Source organism: Camellia sinensis, chromosome 15 (genome assembly GCF_055761805.1).
Source record: "Camellia sinensis isolate YWXY chromosome 15, ASM5576180v1, whole genome shotgun sequence".
Classification (NCBI taxonomy): domain Eukaryota; kingdom Viridiplantae; phylum Streptophyta; class Magnoliopsida; order Ericales; family Theaceae; genus Camellia; species Camellia sinensis.
Window position 1 is genome coordinate 67544907 of NC_138975.1, and position 26685 is coordinate 67571591.

A 26685-nucleotide genomic window follows, 5' to 3' on the forward strand; every position below is an offset into this window, starting at 1 on the left:
ATGCCTGGCAACTATGAAGCAATTGCTCATACATACAACCTAGTGTTGTTGTTCTCTCGTTGCAAAGTAATTGTTGATTTGTATTTGGTTTTATGGTTTATTCTGATGTTCTTTTTTTTCTTTTTCTTTTTCTTTTTCTAGAATATTATTTGGATTGTGGAAGTTTCATCTATGTTCATAACACATCTGCATCATAATTTCTATTAAAATCCTAAACAAGGAGGTTTAGTTTTTTGAATTTGTTTGGCCTCCCCTCGGCCCTTGTAGAGACTTGGTTCCTTCAACTAGAGCATAAAACTTGTGCCATACATCAGAACTAATTAATGTTATCTTGTAGATTTGGCTTTGATCAGCTTTGTTAACAGCATGTATGCGTATTTACGTGTTGTCTTGGTTCCCCTGCTTTTCCCTCTTTTCCCATTTTTTTCCTCCTTTACTCTTTCCCTCGTCTTTTGCTGTCTTTAGTCTTCCCCTTACTCACTTAGCAACACATGTCTTGATATTGCTATGATTTACATTCACATTGTGCTTTCATTCATCAGTGATTCATTACATCTTTAAGTTTCATATTATTCAACTTTGCAATAATTTGCCTTTGTTATAAGAGAAACCGTACAACGGCTTCTTCTTCTTCCTCCACTTTTGTAGTGTTTTAACAATTATTTATATTTATTTGACGAAAAATTATTACAAACCATCCTGAACAACCACTGTCTGCCAGGTGAGAGTTGTTCCACTACCATCTTTCTGCCCCCCCGGTTGCCAAAAAACAAGTGCCATGGCAGCTTTCTAGGCTATTGTGCAACTTCCTTTATCATATATAGTTCCCCATGAGATCTGTGATTTTGGAAATTCATTCATTGGATCATTAGGCATGTTAAATTAGATTTTCCATGACATGTGGTAATTTGGAAGTCTATGGTAGATTTTGTTAATTCTGTTAAATTGGATCAATTCACCATATGTAATAAGCATAATTATCATTTGTCTGTCTCAATATCTTTTTTTGGGGCTTTTTTTTTTCTTTTTTCTTTCTTTGTTTTTTTTTTCTTGGTATACATTTGTAGGTCTTTTCTTATTACAACTTATCATATAGCGATTCCGGTTTTGACCCCTCACTTGTACTCCGGATTGGGTTTATGGTTTCTAAATGTTGTTCATTTTCTTTTGCTCATTATTTCTCCTTAAATTTGGTTATTTGGTCATTTTGAGTGTGTTTGGAACAGGTTGGTTACTTAGTTTTCAAACCTTGTGTCACCCAGAATTTTGGTCTTTCACCCGACTGGGCCTTCTTGCGCTCAATCGAGGTTTGCAAACACTTAGTACTTTGCACGTCGGCAAAGTACTGGAGGAGTGTTTTCCACACTCGAGCAGGTGGACGCTCAAGCGTCCAATTTTGCGCTCGAGCTCTTTTCTGCTCAAACAAAACAAATTTTTTGTGTCTGACGCTCGAGCGTCAACTCTTCCACTTGAACGGACTGCGTGTATATCAGATCGCAAAAATGACTTTTTACATCACTTTTTCATATTTTTTCATCCTAAACCCTAAATTTGAGTGCCCCTCTGTCTAAAACCCACCTTCTCTTTACTTTTTCATCTAGATCTAGAGATCTCTTCACCCTACTTCCTTTGATTGAAAGATTGAGCTTCTCAAGATCTTCATTTTGATCCGAACGAACTTGGATTTTGGTGTCTTTGGAGTTTCGACCTTGCTTTACTTGGTCTTCTCTTCTTGAGGTAGGGATTTTCTACACTTTGTTATGATTTTTAACTTAGTTATTTTGTGGTTGTGTAACAACGGTGGGGTTTGGGGATATTTTGAGCAAAACCTAGGGTTTGGGTAAATGTAAAATAGGGGTTTTTGGTGGAAACGAAATAAATGGGCATGGGGTTTGAAAATGAAGTCATGTTGTCTCAAAATGAGTGATTTTGGTGTTTGGATTGGTATTTTGAAAAGGGGGATATTTGCCCTAAAATGATTATCATATCTATTTTGTATAAACAGTTGAAATTAGTGTTGCAAACATGGAATTGAGTGAGTATTGAAATAGATGATGGAATTGAAAATATAATGCCTCACACACTTGGAAATTTTGATTAAATTATCTGTCATGAGATTGTATATTTGTATTGGGCTATCGGTGGAGGATAACTTTGATTGTTGTAGAAACTGTATGTGGATTAGGTGAATTGAAACTAATCACTCGTTGGTTGTCATTGAATATGATTATGTGTGAATACATTGTATATGTATGGTTATTTGGGAGGAGAAAGGGGATGTACTCCATGTGTGATTATGTGTTTAAATACATTGCATATGTATGATGTTTGGAAGGAGAAAGGGGATGGACTCCATTATAATTAAGTTGGCCGAAGTGTCCTGGGTGAAAGTCCTAAAATTTTATACATGGGTGCCGATCTTGCTGACGAAATATCCGTAAAATGGCAAATTGAAATTTTATACATGGGTGCCGATCCTGCGGACGAAATATCGGTAAAATGGCAATTTGAAGTGTTGATACGTTGATGATGTGATTGTATAACCATTGAGTTGTAGTCTCATTTGAGTTGACTAGTCTAGGGAATCCTTAGCATCTATGATTGTGAAGAATTTGGATAAGTCATCATTAGATGTAAAACTTTGGCTTCTTTTGGAAGTATTCTTTTTTGGCATTTTAGTTTGACTTATTTTTGTGTTTAGTGATTTTTTAAAAAAAATTATGTGAAATTTTTTTAATTAAAAAAAAACACAAAAAAGACACAGGTAAGCCAATTTTCGTAATTATATATATATATATATATATTGGCTTATTTTTGTTTTTAGTTATAGTTTTTTTTTTTCAAAATTGATTCAAATTTTGTAAATTTTAGAATGATCTAGTCACGATGGACTTAAAAAATAAAAAATTTGACTCAAAATTAAAAAAAAATCAAATAATTTACAAAATCTTTATAAAACATAAATCAGCGACAGAAATCTTTGTAAGCCATAAATCTTTGTATCAATATAAAAAGATCAGAATTATAAATAAATCAGTGATTTATGGCTTATAAATCTAAAAATCTGTATAAGCCATAAATCTTTATAAAGATTTATTTATAGATAATTATACGAATGCTCATAATTAGTTCATTTACTTATAAATAATTAAAAAATAATTATAAAGATTTATGGCTATAAATAAAGGTTTATGGCAGCCACAAATCTTTATAAGCCATAAAGATTTAATTTAAAGATTTATGAGTGACAGAAATCTTTTTATAATTATAAGCCTTAAAAATTAACTCAAAATTAAAAAAAAAATCAAAAAATAAAAAGATTTATTTGTAGATAATTAAAAAATAATTATAAAGATTTATGGGTATAAATAATTATAAAGATTTCCTTCAACCCCTTTGTTAAAAATTTCCTATAAATATAAGCCAAAAATTTCTTTCATTATCCCTCTACCCCTGCACTACAAACAAATAGTAAGTTAAATTGGTGAAGAAGGTGAGACTTATGATTTTGGTGAATGATGATAAGTGAAGAAGTATAGACACGTGATACTTCGAGAGTTTGCTGCATTGGGACTGAGGCATTCAGCATTCTAAGGGTGAGCTCTAGGTATACCTCTTTATCTTTTCTTTGTTCAAGCACAGACAACAAAATAATGGAAATCATTTTTATTTAATTTTTTTATTTTTATTTTTTAGATTGGTGAAGAACCCTCAAATGTTTTTTTAAATTAAAATTAAAATAGACTCTTCTTAATTTTTTTGGGTCAATATTATCATATGTGTGAATGAGATAATGGAATTTGGAAATGTACAAAGGGATGCTCTACCATTTTCTCTATCTTTTCATGCTTGCTTTGCCTTTCACTCAACCACCTCTCTACCATCTCTTCTCTTTGATTTGGTTCAATCATTGATAAATCTCTAGCCTTTCCTTTCTATCTCCAACAAAATTCATCATTTTCAACGAAAGTCACCTTCTCCTCTAAATTTTAGGTGAGATTCACATTTCCCGGTAACCTTGAAAAACCGATTTCATACCGATATTAATCAACCATGAAGAGAGAGATGAAAGAGATTTTTCTTAAGATTTAAAGATAAGAAAAACCAAGTTTGATAAGTATTGTGCTGCCGCAAATGTAATTTTTGAAATTTTAAGTGCATCCTTCGAACAATTTGAGGAGGGAATAAAACTTTTTTTTTTCTTCTTGGTATTGGTACTGCTCTAGTGACTGTGGTCTTTGCCATTAGAGAAATCGTTTGGATGAAGAAAAAACACATTTCGGTTAGATTTCTCGATTTATTTGGCTTGATAAGTGCTCTCGTGCAATTTTTCCTTTCAATGCTTCAACCGAAAGTATCACTCAAGTTCTCAGTTTTCTCACTCTTGCTTACGGCAGCCATCATGGGTCACAAGATTTTCTGGGAGCCACACCATTGTCGCCGTTATGCCATGCTATATTATGATGACTAGGTGTGTCATTATTTTCGCTCATCCTTGTTTAACCTTGGGTTTGCCTTAATAGAGTGTCGGGATTGACTTGGAGCCTTGTTAAGTGTTCGAGGTTTGTGGTATCCGGAGGGTTTTTCTCAATTGAATACTTGTTCTTGTTATTCGATACTGACTTTCACTTGTGCCGGAGAGTGTGAAGTCAGACCCGGAGTGCATAGAATTGAGCTAAGGAAATTTTGGTGCGGGGCACGTGGGCCGCACGTGTAGAGAGGGGCTGCACGTGCGAGAGCTGAGGCCGCACGTACAGAATTCAGGGGAGGTTTTGGGTAACACACTGCAATATATGCAAGTGCGGAGCAAGGTGCATGTGGGGATGGCCGCACATGTAGGGATGAAGGCCGCACGTGCAGAAAGGAGGCTCCGCACGTGTGGGACACGTGTCGCACGTGCGTAGAGGGGCCGCACGTGCAAAATTCAGGGGAGCTTTGGGGCAGCACATTGCAATATATGCAGGTGCAGGGCAAGGTGCGTGCGGGGATGAAGGCCGCATGTGCGGAAAGGAGGCTCCGCACGTGCGGGGCACGTGCCGCACGTGCAGGACGCTGGGCAGTTCGAAAACCCTATTTTCTTAATCTTTTAGGGCTGAATGTATCTCATAGTTTCTACATCTCTCTAAAAACCCTCACGAAACACTAAAAATCTTTGATTTCTTGCAATCCATTGGGTCTAGATCCATCATCTCTCACAAGTCTTGAAGATCAAAGCTAGAATTTCACATTGTGTGGTGGAACTCGAAAATCCCTCATCTTTGGCTCTAGGGTTTCATTAACCTCTTCATCAAACTCGAGGTAGGGATTTCTTGAGTTATATATATAGGTTTTGCAAGGATTGATGAGGGTTTTGGATTTGTTTTGGGTATAATGTGAGGGTTTGATTTTTGTTCATGGATATAAGTTTCTTTCAAAAAGGGGGTTTTAAAATCTCAAAAAAAATTTAAAAGATAATGTCTTGAGGGTTGAAACCATCTTGGTCAAGGGAATAGTGACTTCATTGGTATCTCTTTCAAAGGTTCAATGTGTGTGTGTGTTTTGTAAAAAAAAAAAGAAGAAAACCTAGAAATTTTGGGGATTTTTCTTGAATAAAGGAAGATGATGGTTTATGGGGTGCTATATATGTATATATACATAAATTCATAGTTTCATGTCATGATAAGTAAAGAAAGTGGAGAGTTTCCTTGTTTTATTGCAATGTGTATATATATATTGATGCTGGGTTCTCTACACATGGGAACTATTGAAATTGGAGATTGTTGTCTAATTTTTGCCATAACCTTAAAATGGTGAAAATGATGGAAATGCATGAATTGGGGACATGTTGTTATGTTAATGATAATTGGTAACAAACTTTGGGCTATTTGTAGAATAGCATTGCAAGGAGAAAAAGGAAATTTGATCAGGATAGTATGTTGTTGATATTATGTTGGAAGTGGACAATTATGGCATTGCATATTCATTCAATCGAACATTACAAGATTATTATTTAGCTTTGGCATGTGTATAGACATTACAAGCATTATACTATTGCAAGTTTTGAGTTGAGATGTGAAATCATTTACTTTGAGAAAGAAATAATGCAAAATGAAATTATGGAAATGTTTTGGGGTAAATACATTGGTAAGTCCGGATAGAAAGTGTAGATGAAATTGACTAAGTTGGCCTGAGTGTCCGGGGTGAAAGACCGAAAACACGCGCGGAGGTTCCACTTCCCTTCCGGTTAGCAACGGGTAAAGTGGGGTTTTTGATAGTGCTTGTTGAGCCTACTTGTAGACACCAACCTACCGATTACCTGAGTCGTATTTACTGCCCCTATTGATTAAAATTGGAAGTGTCGGAATTGTTGAGATTTACAAACTGTTATTGAAATATGATGATTTTCTAGAAGAGCATGTAATGAAAATTTTCTTTAAAATGGCATTGCATGGCATTTGCATTTAACATTGGAAGGTTGCATAACTGTATATACTTTGTGAGAATTCTCTACTGGGCTTTACGCTCACCCCTATGGGTTTTGGTGCAGGAAAGGACGTGGTGAACCCGCCAAATTAGGGTGTGGAAATATGTTTTAAGAGCACAAGGCTCTTTGTTGTGATTGTGAATTTTTGTAAGCCAAGGGCTAAACATGTATGGGTCCGAGAGACCATTTTGTGTAATCGGGCTTATTCCTTGGAAGATGTAAGCCCTTAAGGGCATTTTAATTACTTAAGACTAGATGCTTCACATGCTATAGATTCATGTGTTTTTCATACCATTGAATGTATAATTCGCATGTGGAACTTTTGTATAAACTTTGTAGATTAATGATGTAAAGATGGGAAAATTGTTATTATTATTTAGTGGATTTTGGTTGACATAGTTAATTTATATTGGATATTTTCAGGGCGTTACATATATGATTACCATGAATTTGGTTTACTACTATTGACTGAGGTTAGACAACAATACAAAGAGATTATACTCGAGTGCCCCTTCTGCACTATGCCCCGCCAGCCAGATCACAAGTGGTTGTATTTCCAAGATGTCGCTGATGATCTTATTCATGATTCTATGGCTCATTTGGTTCCTCTTCCGTAGTCTGATACGTATACAGTCTAGCTAGGGTAGGGTTATGTTATATGCTAAGTTGCTTTGTACAGTCATATATATATGGTATATATTACTGATTATAGGATTTCTCATGATGTAAATACTATATTGTACATAGTTACGCGCATATATACCTGACTTTCAAATTGAATGTATATCGTTATATTATATATCCAACATCTTTTATATATATTTGTTGCATACATGTTTCATATTGTTCTCAATGTATTATTTTTTTCTCAAATCTCTCTTTTACTTGTCTAAACTAAAATTTTAACCTTTTGATCCTTATGAATTTATTATTCGTGTACTAGCCAATCATTCCGTTTTTCAAAATTTTTAACTTATTTTGGGAATAGAAATATAGATGTATTAATACCATCTTAATCAATAATCAGTGGCATTTATTTCAATGCTAAAATTTTGTAAATTTTTCATCTTCCTTTTTACTTGAAAACAAATTTTCTACTATCTTTAGTTCTTTGACACGTATGAGGTTAATCTAGTTTTGCCAAAAAAAAAATGATCATATATAAAGGATTGTTTCTCCAGTTACTTGTTTTTAGATAAAAATGTCAAAAAGTGAAAAAAAAAACCGAAAAACTTTTTAGTCACCAAAAAACTTCCTTGTTTGCGAAGTAAGGTTTTTAGCCAAAAAATACTATTACTTGTCAAATTATTTTTCTACTTTTTTTACACATCTTTTCATTATATAAAAAAAAAATCAAAATCAAAATGTTACTAAAAATATCAATTCTCAAATGAACCTTAAGTCACAGATCTATATGAAAATGAACACTATACCCTAATATACAAAATGTGATTAGTCTAAATATGTAAACCTCTTACCCAAAAAGTATAAATGACCCCATTCAAAATGATAGCTCTCACTATTGCAACAAATCAAAATATATATATATATATATATATTGTTGGCCCACTCTTTAAGTGTGACTCCATATATACTACTAAAAAACAAATTTAACCTTTTCACACCTTATTAAAAAAAATACAAAAAAATGAAACCCCAAACCAAGTGTGGTTGATTTTCAATTATGAGTTTCATTTATTTATTAACATAGCCTAAGTCAAAAATATCGGGGAAAATACAATTATGTAAACCCATAATTCTGTTTCGATCATGATAATTTGAATTCAGAGAGTAGCCTTCCCCACCTTTTCAAAGTTCATATTGATGTGATTTAGAGCAAATTGCCAATTGTAATATTCATTTATTAGATATATTAGATATAGGCCGAGTTTTTTTTGGCAAACAAACACTTTTGCAAAGGATTACTAAGTTGAGATCCTTAAATCAGAAGTTTGTTTTGAACTAATACGTACCAATAATGCTAAGAATACATAATAGAATAGAAGAAAAAATAATGAATGGCTGATATTTATTATGAATGTAGCCCTTCCATAACTAGATTTTATCCTAGTCCTCCATTGCATTTTAGTTTTATCATTCTGTGATCAGCCTTTTATAATTCATTTAAATTTTACCTTACAAATATCTTTCCAAATTAAGTCTCACTCTATTAAGGATTTCCACTAGCTTTAGCTATCCATTATTAGAAAAACAAGATTAATATTGTTTGCTCCGTGGATTAAAATAGCCATCACAGATCCATCAAGGTAAATCCTATTTTGACGCATCATGAACACAGAGCCTTGTAAATGAAGCTATCCATTTCACACGTTGTGAATGATATGAAATAAAAGAACCATAAAAAATCACATTATTTTGTATAAAAAACAAGTACACAAATTCTATTATATATCATTACTTAAATTAAACTGTAAACCTCATAAACATGTTAATTTCTTGATCCATCAAAATGTCTTGGGATTAAAGATTTGAGAGGAAATTGTAGAGGGAAAAAAAATGAAGAAGAAGAAGCTATAATTTTTTTCACTTTTGTGTTTTCTTTCTTTGTTTTTTGGTGAACCCTCAAAAAATGGCACGTAGTTATCAACTTAAAGGGTGAAGAATTCAAATCACAGAGCTAAGTCAGTGGTGGGCTAATAAAGTTTACCAAATTGGGAGAATTTCTATCCTTTGATTTCTTTTCGCATACTTTATTATTGTAATAAAATTGAAAAATAATTCATACACACAATTTCTTCTTTTAAATTCTCAAATGACGTGACAAGTAAAATTTGAAAAGTTGACGTACATTTAAATATTTCTTCAAAACTCTACTTAGATGCGTTATGTCTTATCACCTTATTATGGAATTATTAGGGAAACAAATTGTGTGAATGTGGCACTGCTGTTAATAAAATAAAAATTTGATTAACAAGTTAAATATTGATTAATAATGTTTAAATTAATTGTATATTACGTATTACACGCATTTTTATGCATTATGTATAAACACTTTAAATTTCTAATCAAATGTTCTAAGAAATTCATTAACAAAATTCATAAAAGAAAAGGAAAGGAAAGCAAGGGATGAGAAGTGCAATTATTTACATTTTAATTCTTCAATACATTACCAAAATATGTTTCCCTAGTGTTACTCCTAAAATCTCATTTGTCTTCATTCCTTGATATTTATTGGCTTTTTCAAGGAAAAAAAAAAAGTATTCTTTTTTACAATTTAGAGTGATCACATTTGGTACCGTTTAATATAATTATATGATACTAATTACATCATTTAATAGGTTGTATTCTTGAGTAGAAGTATCCATAAAACAATGTAGTTACTCACACTAGATAATATCTGTGATATCATAAAAGTAATATTAGATATCATGAAAGATATATAATGAAAAATTTCATCAAGATTCTCCACCCTCTAATTACACACACAATAAAATACCACACACTAATCAAATGATGAAAAATCTTCATAAAATATTTCAAGATACGTAACGTTATTCGAGATGTTTTTATGTAATTATAAGGGAATATGTTTGAGACTTAAAAAAAGATTCACAATTTGACCTGTGGTATGATTAGGATCAATTTTTAATTTATTACACATCGACTTAACTCTCTTATCACATTATTATGTGTAAATTTATAATAAGTATGAATTTTTAGCATTTCGCAATTATAAGTATCCAATTAATTAAATTTGTTGTGGAAGTCATCCGTTCAAATAGTAGAAAATAAATGATTGAAGTGATTCGAGATGGATTCTGTGGTGGCTATCCAATAGCACCATGCAATTGGTTGGGATTAGCAAAGGAAGAGAATCTCCATCCAAAACCAAAAACATAGCCCCAAACAAAAAGGCAACAAAATAACGAAGGCAAAATCACGATATATGATCAGATCCACATGAAGCATAAAATTCAAATTTGGGGCAGCTTAAAAGATACATAAAACATGAAACCAAATTTATTTTCGAGCATTTCTTAGCAACAAAACAAAACATAGGGAGAGGGAGAAATGTGAGTGGATTAAGCATATTTCAAGAGATTCCAATTTGGATAAAGCATACACTTGAGCTGAATTTCAATCTTGGGAAGGAAAATTAAACAAACATGAAAACAATCTTGGGAAGGAAAATTAAACAAACATGAAAACATAAAATTAATTTTATTTTATTCTTTTCCTTTAATTTCTTAAGCATATTTTGGGAAATTCATGTCAGACCTTCTATTCGAAAGGACCGATGGGGGAACTGTGTTGCCATGAATCTTATTTCAGAAGAAGAACCCTTTTTTCTAGACCATACAATTCTCAGTTCACAATAAGATTTTAAAGCTTGCATTACCAAACAGTTAAGGTGTGTTATGTACTAAGAAAGTAAATGATTTATCCCTTTACCCACATACACACACACAAAAATAGTTCAAACAAACAACAGATGTTATGAGGCACCTCCGGAAAAGCATTCATTACTTACTCGATGATGCAAATTTAGAAGCAGAGATAATCAATAGGAATAGAAAATTTCGACAAGCAGTTGATGAGTGCCTTGTGGAGTTATCACTCAAGGTATCATTTATCTCTTAATATTCCTTAATACACCTGCAATGTTATGGACTTGTAGTTCTTTGGATCTCAAGCTGGAAATACTTTTGATGCTACATTTTGGTTTCTAATTTGTATTTGAATTTTTAAATATTTCACTTGTTCTAAGTGTCCTAAACTTTTAAAAGAATTTTGTAACTATATTTTGAGAGATTTGATATTGAATAGCCATTAACAAACAAGTTGGAGAAGCAAGCCCAATTCTTGACACCATGGCTGTGATGTTGGAGAACATCTCAAATATTACAGTTATAGCCAGAACTACTATTGCTACCATTTTTCGTACTGCTCAAATCGCAACCTCTATTCCCAATTTGTCATATAAAAACAAGGCAAGGAAGTTAAACTTTTGTAATAATTATATTGCTGTCTCTTGTTATTTCAATCCATTATCCAACCTTGTATCCGAGTTTATCTTTTTCTCCTCAACCATTTCCTGAGGCTTTATTTCATCAGTTACTCCCAGCTATGGTCCATCCAGATCATGAAACTCGAATCGGAGCTCACCATTTTCTGTTGTTCTTATGCCATCTTCAGTTTGCCCTCAACCAAGTTTAGCTAGTCCTAAGTCAAAGAATCCTGCAGATCTTGCAAGAACTCTCTCAAGAACTATTTCTATCTTTTCTTCTTCATCTGCCCTATTTGGGAAGATGGGAAATGAAAGATCTTCCGTAAATTCTAGTCTTGATAACAAAGAAAAACTAGTTACTGAATGACAATGAACAAACAGCAACAACAGGATGTTGAACAGAATCAAGTCAATTTATAGTTGGGTCTATAGCATCAAAAGTGTATCAGTACTTCCAACAGTAGATGAAAATTATGTCAGCAATTTAAATAAGGATTTGGTAGGTTTTGGCATTTTCATTTCTATTTAGAAACTCTTATTTTTTAAATAGCTTAATATACATTGTTAGGCCCATTTCTTAACAACCTAAGCTTTTGGCATAATTGATAACTTAACATGGTACCAGTTTAAGATCTGACTTTAGCCCTTAATTGAGACTCCTTATAGGTATCAAGTCACATATATTTTGGATTGTTGACTCATATGACCATTGTTTTATTCTTTCAATACCAGGAAGTAACTTCTCTTAGGCTGAGCAGCCGCCAGATTAGCCTCCTGCTTTCTTCAGTTTGGGCACAATCCATCTCTCCTGAAAATATGCTTGGTAACTATGAAGCAATTGCTCATAGATACAGCCTAGTGTTACTGTTCTCTCGTGGCAAGGTAATTGTTGATTTGTATTTGGTTTTACGGTTTATTCTGATGTTCTTTTTTTCTTTTTTTTTTCTAGAATATTATTTGGGTTGTGGAAGTTTCATCTATGTTCATAACACATCTGCATCACAATTTCTATTAAAATCCTAAACAAGGAGGCTTACTTTTTTGAATTTGTTTGGCTCCCCTCGGCCCTTGTAGAGACATGGTTCCTTCAACTACAGCATAAAACTTGCACCATACAACTCATCTAGTCTTCAAAACTAATTAATGTTATCTTGTAGATTTGGCTTCGATCAATTTTGTTAATAGCATGTATGCGTATTTACATGTTGTCTTTGTTCCCCTGCTTTTCCCTCTTTTCCCATTTTTTTCCTCCTTTACTCTTTCCCTTGTCTTTTGCTCTCTTTAGTCTTCCCCTTATTCACTTAGCAACACATGTCTTGATATTGCTATGATTTACATTCACATTGTGCTTTCATTCATCAGTGATTCATTACATCTTTAAGTTTCATATTATTCAACTTTGCAATAATTTGCCTTTGTTATAAGAGAAACCTTACAACAGGTTCTTCTTCCTCCTCTTTTGTAGTTTTTTAACAATTATTTTATAATTATTTGATGAAAAATTATTACAAACCATCCTGACCAACCACTATTTGCCAAGTGGGAGTTGTTCCACTACCATCTTTCTGCCCCCCAGGTTACCAAAAACCAAGTGCCATGGCAGCTTTCTAGGCTATTGTGGAACTTCCTTTATCAGATATAGTTTCCCATGAGATCTGTGATTTTGGAAATTCATTCATTGGATCATTAGGCATGTTAAATCAGATTTTCCATGACATGTGGTAATCTGGTAGTCTATGGTAGATTTTGTTAATTCTGTTAATTCGCCATACATAATAAGCATAATTATCCTTTGTCTTCCTCAATATCTTTTTTTGTGCCTTTTTTTTTTTGTGGGTATACGTTTGTAGGCCTTTTCTTATTACAACTCATCATGTTTGCAAAACTCCAGTCAAGAGGCTCTAGTCCGATGTTTTCAGCTAGCTTTTTCCTTAAAAAGAATTTCTCTCATTAAAGGAGGTTAGCATCCAAACCAACTATTATGCTTATATTTTTGTAGGTTGGATGGAATTGCATTTAATTTGCCTATATATGGTGCTTCTTCTTCTTCTTCTTCTTTTTTTTTTTAATTTTTACTTTTTATATTTTCATATATGCTTTGTTCTTTATTTCCATTTTTGTTGTTTAATGAAATGCCATAATGGCGATGTAATGAATGAGTAAGATTGACATAATGAGACATCAACTGTGCCAACTCAAGACATGTCATGTTGTTTCCACAGGGCCATTGCTACTGTCATAACGCAGATCCCTCTTTACTTTGGCAACTTCGATGATTATCCTTTCATCCAAAGCCTGCAATATACTTCCCCTTCTTCCATGTGTCAAGGCTGCTCTTATAGATAAAACGGTACGTGGTTCATTGTAGATCAGGGTTTTATTTCCATATCCTTGTCAATTATTTCCTAAAGCAATCAATACTGCTGAATGCCAATTTTTTCTGGGGTTTTTTTTTTTTTTTTTTTTGCATCCACATTCTCATTTACATCATGAATACTACCTCGTATTGTGATATACTATACTAATATTATTCTCACACATATATGCTTTACTATGTTTATATTTTCTCAGGTGGATCCGTTCCTACATTTTGTGGAAGATTGCAAGTTACAGGCAGTTGATACTGGTTCACCCCTTCCCAAAACTGTTTTCTGGATCTAAGGAAGATGATAGATCTGCTTCAAAAATCTCTCAGAAATAAAAATCACAGAGGACTAGTCCAGGGAATCCTTGGTATATGTGATTGTGAAGAATTTGGATAAGTCATCATTAGATGTAAAACTTTGGCTTCTTTTGGGAGTATCATTTTTTGGCTTTTTAGTTAAACTTATTTTTGTGTTTGGTGATTTTTTTTTAAAAAATTTGTCAAATTTTTTAAACCTAAAAAAAAAAAATAGAAAGGTAAGCCAATTTTCGTAATTATATATATATATATATATATATAATTTGGCTTATTTTTGTTTTTGGATAAATTTTTTTCCTTTCAAAATTGACTCAAATTTTGTTAATTTTAGAATGGTCTAGTCATGACGGACTTAAAAAATAAAAAAATTGACTCAAAATTTAAAAAAAAATAGAATCAAAAAATTTACAAAATCTTTATAAGCCATAAATCGGTGAAAGAAATCTTTATAAGCCATAAATCTTTGTATAATTGTAAAAAGATCAGAATTATAAATAAATTAGTGATTTATGGCTTATAAATCTCAAAATCTTTCTAAGCCATAAATCTTTATAAAGATTTATTTATAGATAATTATATGAATACTTATAATTAGTTCATTTATTTATAGATAATTAAAAAATAATTATAAAGATTTACGAGTATAAATAAAGATTTATGGCAGCCACAAATCTTTATAAGCCATAAAGATTTAATTTAAAGATTCAAGAGTGACAGAAATCTTTGTATAAATTATAAGCCATAAAAATTGACTCAAAATCAAAAAATCAAAAAAAAAATCAAAAAATGCAAAGATTTATTTATAGATAATTAAAAAATAATTATAAAGATTTATGGGTATAAATAAAGATTTATGGGTATAAATAATTATAAAGATTTCCTTCAACCCCTTTGTTGAAAATTTCCTATAAATATAAGCCGAAAATTTCCTGTAAAGATAATTATAAGCCAAAAATTTCTTTCATTATCCCTCTTCCCACGCACCATAAACAAATAGTATGTTATAATTGGTGGAGAAGGTGAGACTTATGATTTTGGTGAATGATGATAAGTGAAGGAGTATAGACACGTGATACTTCGAGAGTTTGTTGCATTGGGAGTAAGGCATTCAACATTCTAAGGATGAGCTCCAAGTATACATTTTTTTCTTTTCTTTGTTCAAGCACAGACAACAAAATAATGGAAATCATTTTTATTTATTTATTTTTTAGATTGGTGAAGAACCCTCAAATGTTTTTTTTAATTAAAATTAAAATAGACTCTTCTTGATTTTTTTGGGTCAATATTATCATATGTGTGAATGAGAGAGTGGAATTTGTAAATATACAAAGGGATGCTCTACCATTTTCTCTCTCTTTTCATGCTTGCTTTGCCTTTCACTCAACCACCTCTCTCTACTATCTCTTCTCTTTGATTTGGTTCAACCATTGATAAATCTCTAGCCTTTCCTTTCTATCTCCAACAAAATTCATCATTTTCAACGAAAGTCACCTTCTCCTCTAAATTTTAGGTGAGATTCACCATTTCCCGGTGACCTTGAAAAACCCATTTCATACCGATATTAATCAACCATGGAGGGAGAGATGAAAGAGATTTTTCTTAAGATTTACCAAAAGATAAGAAAAACCAAGTTTGATAAGTATTGTGCCGCCGCAAATGTAATTTTTGAAATTTTAAGTGCATCCTTCGAACAATTTGGGGAGGGAAGAAAACTTTTTTTTTTTTCTTGGTATTGGTACTGTTCTAGTGATTGTTGTCTTTGCCATTAGGGAAATCGTTTGGATGAAGAAAAAACACATTTCGGTTAGATTTCTCGATTTATTTGGCTTGATAAGTGCTCTCGTGCAATTTTTTTTTTCAATGCTTCAATTGAAAGTATCACTCAAGTTCTCAGTTTCCTCACTCTTGCTCACGGCAACCATCATGGGTCACCAAATTTTCTGGGAGCCACGCCATCGTCGTCATCATGCCATACTATATGATTACCATGAATTCGGTTTACTACCATTGACTGAGGTGAGACAACAATACAAGAAGATTGGACTGGAGTGCCCCTTCTGCACTATGCCCGGCCAGCCGGATCACAAGTGGTTGTATTTCCAAGATGTCACTGATGATCTTATTCATGATTCTATGGCTCATTCAGTTCCTCTTCCGTAGTCTGATACGTGTACGGTCTAGCTAGGGTAGGGTTATGTTATATACTAAGTTGCTTAGTACAGTCATATATATATGGTATATATTACTGATTATAGGATTTCTCATGATGAAAATACTATATTGTACATAGTTATGCGCATATATACCTGACTTTCAAATTGAATGAATATCGTTATATTATATATCCAATATCTTTTATATATATATATGTTGCATACATGTTTCATATTGTTCTCAATGTATTATTTTTTTCTCAAATCTCTCTTTTACTTGTCTAAACTAAAATTTTAACCTTTTGATCCTTATGAATTTATTATTCGTGTACTAGCCAATCATTCCGTTTTTCAAAATTTTTAACTTATTTTGGGAATAGAAATATAGATGTATTAATACCATCTTAATCAATAATCAGTGGCGTTTATTTCAATGCTAAAATTTTGTTAATTTCCATTTTCCTTTTTCCTTGAAAACAAATTTGTCTACATCTTAAGTTCTTTAACACGGATGAGATTAATCTAGTTTTGCCAAAAAAAATAATCATATATAAAGGATCGTTTCTCAAGTTACTTGTTTTTAGATAAAAATGTCAAAAAGTGAAAAAAAAAAAAAAAAAAAAAAAAAAAAAAAAAAAAACGTTTTTAGTCACCAAAAAACTAATGCCATGTTTGTGAAGTAAGGTTTTTAGCTAAAAAAATCACTATAACTTGTCAAATTATTTTCTACTTTTTTTTACACATCTTTCATAAAAAAAATCAAAATGTTACTAAAAATATCAGTTCTCAAATAAACCTTAAGTCATAGATCTATATGAAAATAAACACTAAACCCTAATATACAAAATGTGATTGGTCTAAAAATGTAAACCTTTTACCCAAAAAGTATAAATGACCCCATTCAAAATGATAGGTCTCACTATTTCAACAAATCAATATATATATATATATATATTGTTGACCCACTCTTTAAGTGTGACTCCATATATACTACTAAAAAACACATTTAACTTTTTCGAACCTTATTAAAAAATAAAAATGCTAATAAATCAAACCCCAAACCAAGTGTGGTTGATTTTAAATTATGAATTTCATTTATTTATTAACAAAGCCAAAGTCAAAAATAGTGGGGAAAATACAATTATGTAAATTCATAATTATGTTTAGATCATGATAATTTGAATTCACATAGTAGCCTTCCCTACCTTTTCAAAGTTCATATTGATGTGATTTGAAGAGCAAATTGCCAATTGTAATATTCATTTATTAGATATAAGCCGTATTTTTTCTGGTAAACAGACACTTTTTGCAATGGATTACTAAGTTGAGATCCTTGAATCAGAAGTTTGTTTTGAACTAATATGTTCCAATAATGCTAAGAATACATAATAGAATAGAAGAAAAATAATGAATGGCTGAGATTTATTCTGAATGTAGCCCTTCCATAACTAGATTTTATCCTAGCCCTCCATTGCATTTTATATGAATCATTTTGTGATCAGCCTTTTATATTTCATTTAAATTTTACCCTAAAAATATCTTTCCAAATCTTAATTCCAAATTAAGTCTTACTCTATTAAGGATTTCCACTAGCTTTGGCTATCCATTATTAGAGAACTACGATAAATATGGTTTGCTCCGTGGATTAAAATGGCCACCCCAGATCAGTCAAGGTAAATCCCATTTTTGGGCATCATGAATACAGAGCCTTGTAAATGAAGCTATCCATTTCACATGTTGTGATTTATATGAAATAATTTTAAAATTATGAATTAAAATAATTGATACTTTCATTTGAAATAAAAGAACCATAAAAAATCACATTATTTTGTATAAAAAACAAGTACACAAATTCTATTATATATCATTACTTAAATTAAACTGTAAACCTCATAAGCATGTTAATTTCTTGACCCTTCAGAATGTCTTTGGATTAAAGATTTGAGAAGAAATTGTAGAGGGAAAAAAAATGAAGAAGAAGAAGCTATATTTTTTTCACTTTTCTGTTTTCTTTCTTTGTTTTTTGGAATGGCCCATAGTTATCAACTTAAAGGGTGAACAATTCAAATCACAAAGCTAAGTCGGTGGTGGGCTAATAAAGTTTACCAAATGGGAAAAATTTCTATCCTTTGATTTCTTTTCGCGTACTTTATTATTGTAATAAAATAGAAAAATAATTCATACACACAATTTCTTCTTTTAAATTCTCGAATGACGTGACAAGTAAAATTTGAAAAGTTGACGTACATTTAAATATTTCTTCAAAACTCTACTTAGATGCGTTATGTCTTATCACCTTATTAAGGAATTATTGGAGAAACAAATTGTGTGAATGTAACATTGCTGTTAATAAAATAAAAATTTGATTAACGAGTACCTTAAAATATTGATTAATAATGTTTAAACTAATTGTATATTACATATTACACGCATTTTTATGCATCATGTATAAACATTTTAAATTTCTAATCAAATGTTCTAAGCAATTCATTAACAAAATTCATAAAAGAAAAGGAAAGGAAAGCAGGGAATAAGAAGTGCAATTATTTACATTTTAATTCTTCAATACATTACCAAAATATGTTTCCCTAGTGTTACCCCTAAAATCTCATTTGTCTTCAATCCTTGATATTTATTGTATTTTTCAAGGGAAAAAAAAAGTATTCTTTTTTTACAATTTAGAGTGATCACATTTGGTACCATTTAATATAATTATATGATACTAATTACATCATTTAATAGGTCATATTCTTGAGTAGAAGTATCCATAAAACAATGTAGTTACTCATACTAGATAATATCCATAATATAATAAAAGCAATATTAGATATCAAGAAAGATATATAATGAAAAATTTCATGAAGATTCTCCACCCTCTAATTACACACACAATAAAATACCACACACTAATCAAATGATGAAAAATCTTCATGAAATATTTCATGATACGTAACATTATTCGAGATGTTTTTATGTAATTATAAGGAAATATGTTTGAGACTTAAAAAAAAGATTCACAATTTGACCTGTGGTATGATTAGGATCAATTTTTAATTTATTACACATCGACTTAACTCTCTTATCACATTTTTATGTGTAAATTTATAATAAGTATGAATTTTTAGCATTTCGCAATTATAAGTATCCGATTAATTAAATTTGTTGTGGAAGTCATCCGTTCAAATAATAGAAAATAAATTATTGAAGTGATTTGAGATGGATTCTGTGGTGGCTATCCAATAGCACCATGCAATTGGTTGGGATTAGCAAAGGAAGAGAATCTCCATCCAAAACCAAAAACATAGCCCCAAACAAAAAGGCAACAAAATAATGGAGGCAAAATCAAGATATATGATCGGATCCACATGAAGCACAAAATTCAAATTTGGGGCAACTTTAAACAAACATAAAACATGAAACCGAATTTCTTTTCGGCATTTCTTAGCAACAAAACAAAACAGAGGGAGAGGGAGAAATGTGAGTGGATTAAGCTTATTTTGAGAGATTCCAATTTGGATTAAGCATACCCTTGAGCTGAATTTCAGTCTTGGGAAGGAAAATTAAACAAACGTAAAAACATAAACTTAATTTTCTTTTTTTCTTTTCCTTTAATTTCTTAAGCATATTTTGGGAAATTCATGTCAGACCTTGTATTTGAAAGGACCGGTGGGGGAGCTGTGTTGTCATGAATCCGATTTCAAAAGAAGAACCCTTCTTTCTAGACCTTGCAATTCTTAGTTCACAATAAGATTTTAAAGCTTGCATTACCAAATGGTTGAGGTGTGCTATGTACTAAGTGTAGACGTCCCCGAACGTCCCGGGAGGGAAATCCCGTTTTGTTCATTTAGGCTCACTACAGTTCGGACTCAAAAGTCACAGTACTATATCTAATCTCGCAAAGTGCAATGCAAGACCGATGAATCATCAAAGAGTCCAAATCTGGAAAATCGTTTTGGAAAACAAATTTTTAGAAAGAAGTGCCAAACATGGACTGCTTTCCCAGATACAGAGTCGCCACCTAAATATTTTATTTTGGGAGAATTTAGGAAACCCTGACTCATGCCGAAGGCCACGTGTCCGTCATCACCAAAGTTGCCTCGGCTCGGGAACTTGGGTACGATTGGGGAAGGTCACTTCGTGAGCACCCCCGCTCGCCCGATCAAAGATCGGCCTCTACTAACCATGATATCGAGTTTTGAAAATATTATGCATTCTTATTCCAGTTATTAGCCTAGATTTACTACGTGATGCGCACAGCATACAAGTATAGACTGGATCGCCTGAATTGGAACAACACATCTCATATTTGTTTATTTTGAAAATGGTTTGATGGTGCTACCCACAAGTAGGCTAAGACGTGGATTTGCCACCCCCGGGTGGGCTTAGAAAACGTGATGGTTTGCCACTCTCAAGTGGGCTTAAAACTCACAATCAATGCATTATTCCAATTCAGATAATCCAACCTTTACCCACAGGCATTCAGGCAGGTATATCACATAAGCACATAGCCTCATGGTAAGCATGCTATCATGGCAGTCACTCACACGCATGCAAGGATGCTAAAGCATAAACACTTACCGAGTACTCCAAGCCAAAACAGAAGCTATGTTAGAAATCCATGCATGATCCTAACTATGCTGAAATGCCTAATGCAACACATGCAGGAATGCAACTACAATAGGCTCAGCTATTCTAAAGATGGCATGTGAAATGCTACAACTAACAAGTATTCAACTTGGAATTGAAATACAATGAAGTTAGTATGATGCGCCGAGCCCGGTACATGCAAGACAGATGAATGAATGCAAACATACTATCATAAGTATGTTAATTGAAACATGCCCTAAACTAACCATCACAAGATAGTAAATAAAAGGGAGAAAGACGTGGGGTTGGAAGACATACACCACACACACGCACACTTATTACAACAATTGGCCCTCTCTCGAAGGGTCTGAATAAATAATACAGTCCGAATGAATAATTAACTACTCTAGCTAATTAAATATTACAAAAACCCTAATTAATTAACAAATTAACTAGGAAAACGAATAAACTAGCATGCAATACTACAAGTAATGGACTGCCTCAGCTTTGTTTTGACTGATGAAAGATGCATGCATGCACGAGTCGCCTTGTCGGTAAATTTCATCGCGATGCCTCGCCTCACCCTTGTTTGCAATTGATCTCAGAAACTTGCACAAAGCTCCAGAAGGCTGAAACTCCACCTTGGGAAGGCCACCGACCAGTTATTAGCATGGGAGACCACCTGCCGACCACCCTTTGTGGTGGAGACCAAAGAGGGTGGTCGGCCTGCCAGAAAATCTGGTCGGCCGACCAGTTTCCACCTCTGGTTTCTGGTTTTTTCTGCAACAAAGGCAAGAGAGAGAAAAGGCAATGTATTTTCAACAAATGTGTGCACGACCACTCTCCCTATCATTGCACAAGCTCTAGGGAGTGTAGTCCTCGATCCTCGTGCCACTAATCACACATCTCGATGCATGATGGCCAAGAAGTCGAATTGCATGACTCGATGTGAAATGAATGCACATATAAGCAAGTAAAGCCAATAACTCTATCATGGACAGTCAAGAGTGTCGGCGACCGAGAATCGAGGCACGTTTCGTTACTTAGAGTACGAAATGTCCCTCGTTTCCCGTGTTCGAACTAAACCCTACTCCAAACACAAAGCAATGAGATGGCATACACAATGCGACTAACATACAACCTAGCTATGGGCTAAAATGGCATACACAATGCACTTACGAAGACTATCATGCACACATGAACTAAATGGACATACACCAATATGAGTGGACCTCAGCCACACTCACATCAGTGGCCATAAGATGAAAATGAGACAACCGAAATACATGCAAACATGCACGGATGCAAAGGATCGACCCTAAGGTACAACATGTAACTCTAACAAAGCATGGAAAGGGATGACATATGGCATATAATGACACAAATTCTAGCTCCGAAATAGCATATAAGATGGTCCCGAAACATGCAAACAACTCACACAATGCATGCTAGATGGCCCGGATACCGAAACTAGTGAAGTGCGTTACACTGGAGGTACACAAAGCAATGCACAAATGGAAAAACCACCCCCAAACAGACCCTAGGCAGGTCCAAGACAGTGGGAAAATGGCCTAAAATGATGGCTCAAAGTGCATGGAAATGAAGCTCATTCAATGGTCCGAAAACGAGACATTTATGCACAACTCTCAAACGCATTTAAAGAGTGGAAAACATGACAATATGGCATGCATGTGAGCTCTGAAATGTGATGTGAAATGGCCTCAAAACATGAAAACACCTCAGCACATGCATGTAATAGACCTCGAAACTCAAAGCTAAGCATGGATATTGAACTACAAGCATGCAAAATAAGCATCATTCGACCATGAGACCCAAAAAAAAAGCTGAGGCAGTCCAAAATATGCACAAAATCAGTTTAAGGCATGGCCAAAAAGTGCTAACATGAAGGGCCAAAACAACATGCAACATAGGCTAGTAAGCATGGTTTACACTACATGCATATGAAGCACATGAGGGGCCACCAAACCAGCCAAAAAAAGAAACATGGCATGCCAAAATATGACCAAAAACCCACTGAAACTCAGTCAACACATGTTAGAATGAAGTGTTCCTTTGAAAGGCCAATGAGAGGGTTGTTCTACACATATATGATGGACACACAAAATGGAAAAACTACCTCTAGACAGAGGTTATGAGGGCCCTAAAACTCACTAAAAATGGCTTGAAATGAGTCTAGGAAGCATGCAAGTAAAGGCCCCTTTGGAAGGCCTTGAAGAGGATTACTCTACACATACATAATAGACATTCAACATGGCAAAAAGGGCTCTAGACAAAGCCTATGCAGGTCACAAAACTCACAAAAAGTGGCATGAAACATGGCTTTGAAACATGCAAATAGGGGCTCCTTTGTAAGGCCAACAAAGCTAGTAAACAAAACATGGGGTGAGAGGGTCACCCCTCTCTGATTTTAAGGCTCAAAAACACATGTTAGCTACTGAAAATCTGCTGGATTTCAGTGGCTAAAAGGCCAAACCAAGGCCAACACAAATGCTCTAATGCATAGCTCAAAACAAGAGGAAATGAAGCATGCAAGGGGGTAGATGACCCCCAATAGAAAAATGGCCTTAAACAAACATGTTTAGAAGCTCAAAAAAAGACTTTTTTCAGTTTATGACAAAGCCTAAATATGCTTGAAAATAGAGCTAAACTATGAAGCAAAATAAAGCTACAAAGAGGGAAATAGAGACTTATCCTTGTAGAGAAGAAGGCCAGCAGCTTCTGGACCAATGTAGCAAGCTTTCAACCTCTGAAAAACAGCTCCAAGGTGCTTAGAGTGATGGTGGAGGTGTTGTGCTTGGAGGTGTAGGGCAATGGTGCAAGAACTATGGAGTTTTGGAGCTCAAGTGTAGAGATATAGGGAGAGAGGTGTATAAGCTTTAGATACAAAAATCTCAACCTTGGCTCAAGAGGGAGAGGCTCCCTCTTATAGAAGAGGAGGTCCATAGCTTCTCTAAGAAGCTTGGAGCAGAGAGGCTAAGCTTCTAAAGGAAGCTAAACCAAAAGGGTCAAGCTTCTTGAGGAAGCTAGACCGAAGGGGTCAAGCTTCCTCAAGAAGCTAAACAAAAGGTCAAGCTTCTCTTAGAAGATAAGTGTAAAGGACCAAGTTTCTTTAAGAAGCCAAAACAAGAGGGTCAAACCTCGGAGGATGGAGCAAATGCCTCCCAGCTGGCACAGCTGGATTGTACTCAGTGAGACAAAAAAGGAGAGAGCTGGCCGACCAGTTCATGTGGTCGGCCGACCACTCCCCCTAGTCGGCCGAACAGGTTCAAAAGGGTCAATCTCAAAAGGTGGTCGGCCTACCAGGATTGGTGGTCTCCCAGGTGAATGCAACTCAGTGGTGGAATGGGAGACTAGAAATTGTGGCTCAAAAGTGAGGGAGACCACTTACCTGTCAAGAAAAACCGGCCGACCAGGAAAGGTGGTCTCCAAGAAGAAAAGGTGGTCTCCCACCCTACTACCACCTTCCTAACAATGAAACTAGGGTCCATGCCAAAAATGAACCCACACCGATGCGAAACGAAGGTTCGGGGGCCAAAACGCGCAGCCGGGGACCCCGAAAACTGACTATTAAGCATCGAAAGTGGCGTGCGACCACAAAGGTGGTGTCCCGGGCCACAGTGTCCCTCTAAGGAGAGGAAACAAGGTGTGTGCCAAAAACCGGAGCAAACGGAGGTAGTTAAGCGGTCCCGAACCGAGGCACACGGCCGACGACTCCGAAAACCAGAAATTGATCTCCAAACGGGAAAAATGACCTACGACCACGAAACGTAGCCTACGGCCACTGAGAGATGGTCTACGAGACCTCTCCCTCCCTTCGGGAAGAGAAAACAGAACCTGATTCGCAAACCGAGGCAAAGCACAGAAGAGTCCCGAAGTCCGGAGGCAAGGCTCTCAGCCGAGACTCCGTGACCTCAGAACGAGCACAACATGTGTCATCACCAAGCGCTCAATCGATGACGTCTGAGTCTTAAGGTCGGTTAAAAATGGGGTGTCTACTCTAAGAAAATAAATGATTTATCCTTTTACCCACACACCAAAAAAAAAAAAAGAAAAATTAGTTCAAACAAACAATAGATGTTATGAGGCACCTACGGAAAAGCATTCATTACTCACTTGATGATGGAAATTTAGGAGCTGAGATAATCAATTGGAACAGAAAATTTTGAGAAGTAGTTGATGAGTGCCTTGTGGAGTTATCACTGAAGGTATCATTTATCTCTTAATATTCCTTAATACACCTGCAATGTTATGGACTTGTAGTTCTTTGGATCTCAAGCTGGAAATACTTGGGATGTTACATTTTGGTTTCTAATTTGTATTTGAATTTTTAAATATTTCACTTGTTCTAAATGTCCTAAACTTTTAAAAGAATTTTGTAACTGTATTTTGAGGGATTTGATATTGAATTGCCATTGACAAACAGGTTGGAGAAGCAAGCCCAATTCTTGACACCATGGCTATGATGATGGAGAACATCTCAAATATTACAGTTATAGCCAGAACTACTATTGCTGCCATTTTTCGTACTGCTCAAATCGTAGCCTCCATACCAAATTTTTCATATAAAAACTAGGCAAGGAAGTTAATTTTTTTTTAATGATTATATTGCTTTCTCTTGTTATTTCAATCCTTTATCCAACCTTGCATCCGAGTTTATCTTTTTCCCCTCAGGCATTTCCTGAGGCTTTATTTCATTAGTTACTCCCAGCTATGGTTCATCTAGATCATGAAACTCGAATCGGAGCTCACCGCTTTCTGTTGTTCTTGTGCCACCTTCAGTTTGCCCTCAAGCAAGTTCAGCTAGTCCTGAGTCAAAGAGTGCTGCAGATCTTGCAAGAACTCTCTCAAGAACTGTTTCTGTCTTTTCTTCTTTAGTTGCCCTGTTTGGGAAGATGGGAAATGAAAGGTCTTTCGCAAAGGGAAATTTTAGTCTTGATAACAAAGAAAAACTAGGTACTGAAGGACAAAGAACAAACAACAACAGCAGGATGCTGAATAGAATCAAGTCAACTTAGAGTCGAGTCAATAGCATCAAAAGTGTATCAGTACTTCCAACAGTAGATGAAAATTCTGTCAACAATTTAAATAAGGATTTGGTAGGCTTAGGCATTTTCATTTCTATTTAGAAACTCTTATTTGTTAAATAGCTTAATATACATTGTTAGGCCCATTTCTTAACAACCTAAGCTTTTGGCATAATTGATAACTTAACATGATATCAGTTTAAGATCAGACTTTAGTCCTTAATTGAGACTCCTTACTCCTGTAATTAATTAAACTGAATATTTCGATCTAAGTTTTGGGCATTATAGCGATCCCGGTTTTCCCTCTCATGTTTACTATATTCCGGACTCAGTTCTGTTGATAGTTGTTGTTGACTGTATTTCATTTTCGTCCTTTAACTCTTTGTATTTGAGTTTAGACTTGTCTTGGGCGTGTTTCAAACAGGTTGGTTGAGCTTTTGTCCCAACTCTTGTTGCCCAGGTTTTTAGTGGTCCGCTCGAGCGGGTCTTCTTGTGCTCGAGCGGAGTTTGCATACCTTCAGTAGTTTGTCTGTCTACAAAAATACTGCAGATGTGTTTTTCACGCTCGAGCGGATTTCTTTACGCTCGAGCGGGTATCCTTGCGCTCGAACGGGTGTTCAATGTCTGTAAAAGTACTGGAAGAGTGTAATCTATGCTCAAGCGGGTGTTCCTTTGCGCTCGAGCAGGTGGAGTTTTGCAGTTGTGTCTTGGCGCTCGAGCCGGTATCCTTGCGCTCGAGCGGGTCCAGTTTTTGTGTTTGACGCTCGAGCGTCCTATTCTCCGCT

General features: G+C 34.4%; 1 pseudogene; it reads left to right on the forward strand.

The window, feature by feature from the left end:
* Nucleotides 1-25891, forward strand: LOC114323246 (protein SEMI-ROLLED LEAF 2-like; annotated as a pseudogene).
* The last annotated feature ends 794 nt before the right edge of the window (nucleotides 25892-26685 follow it).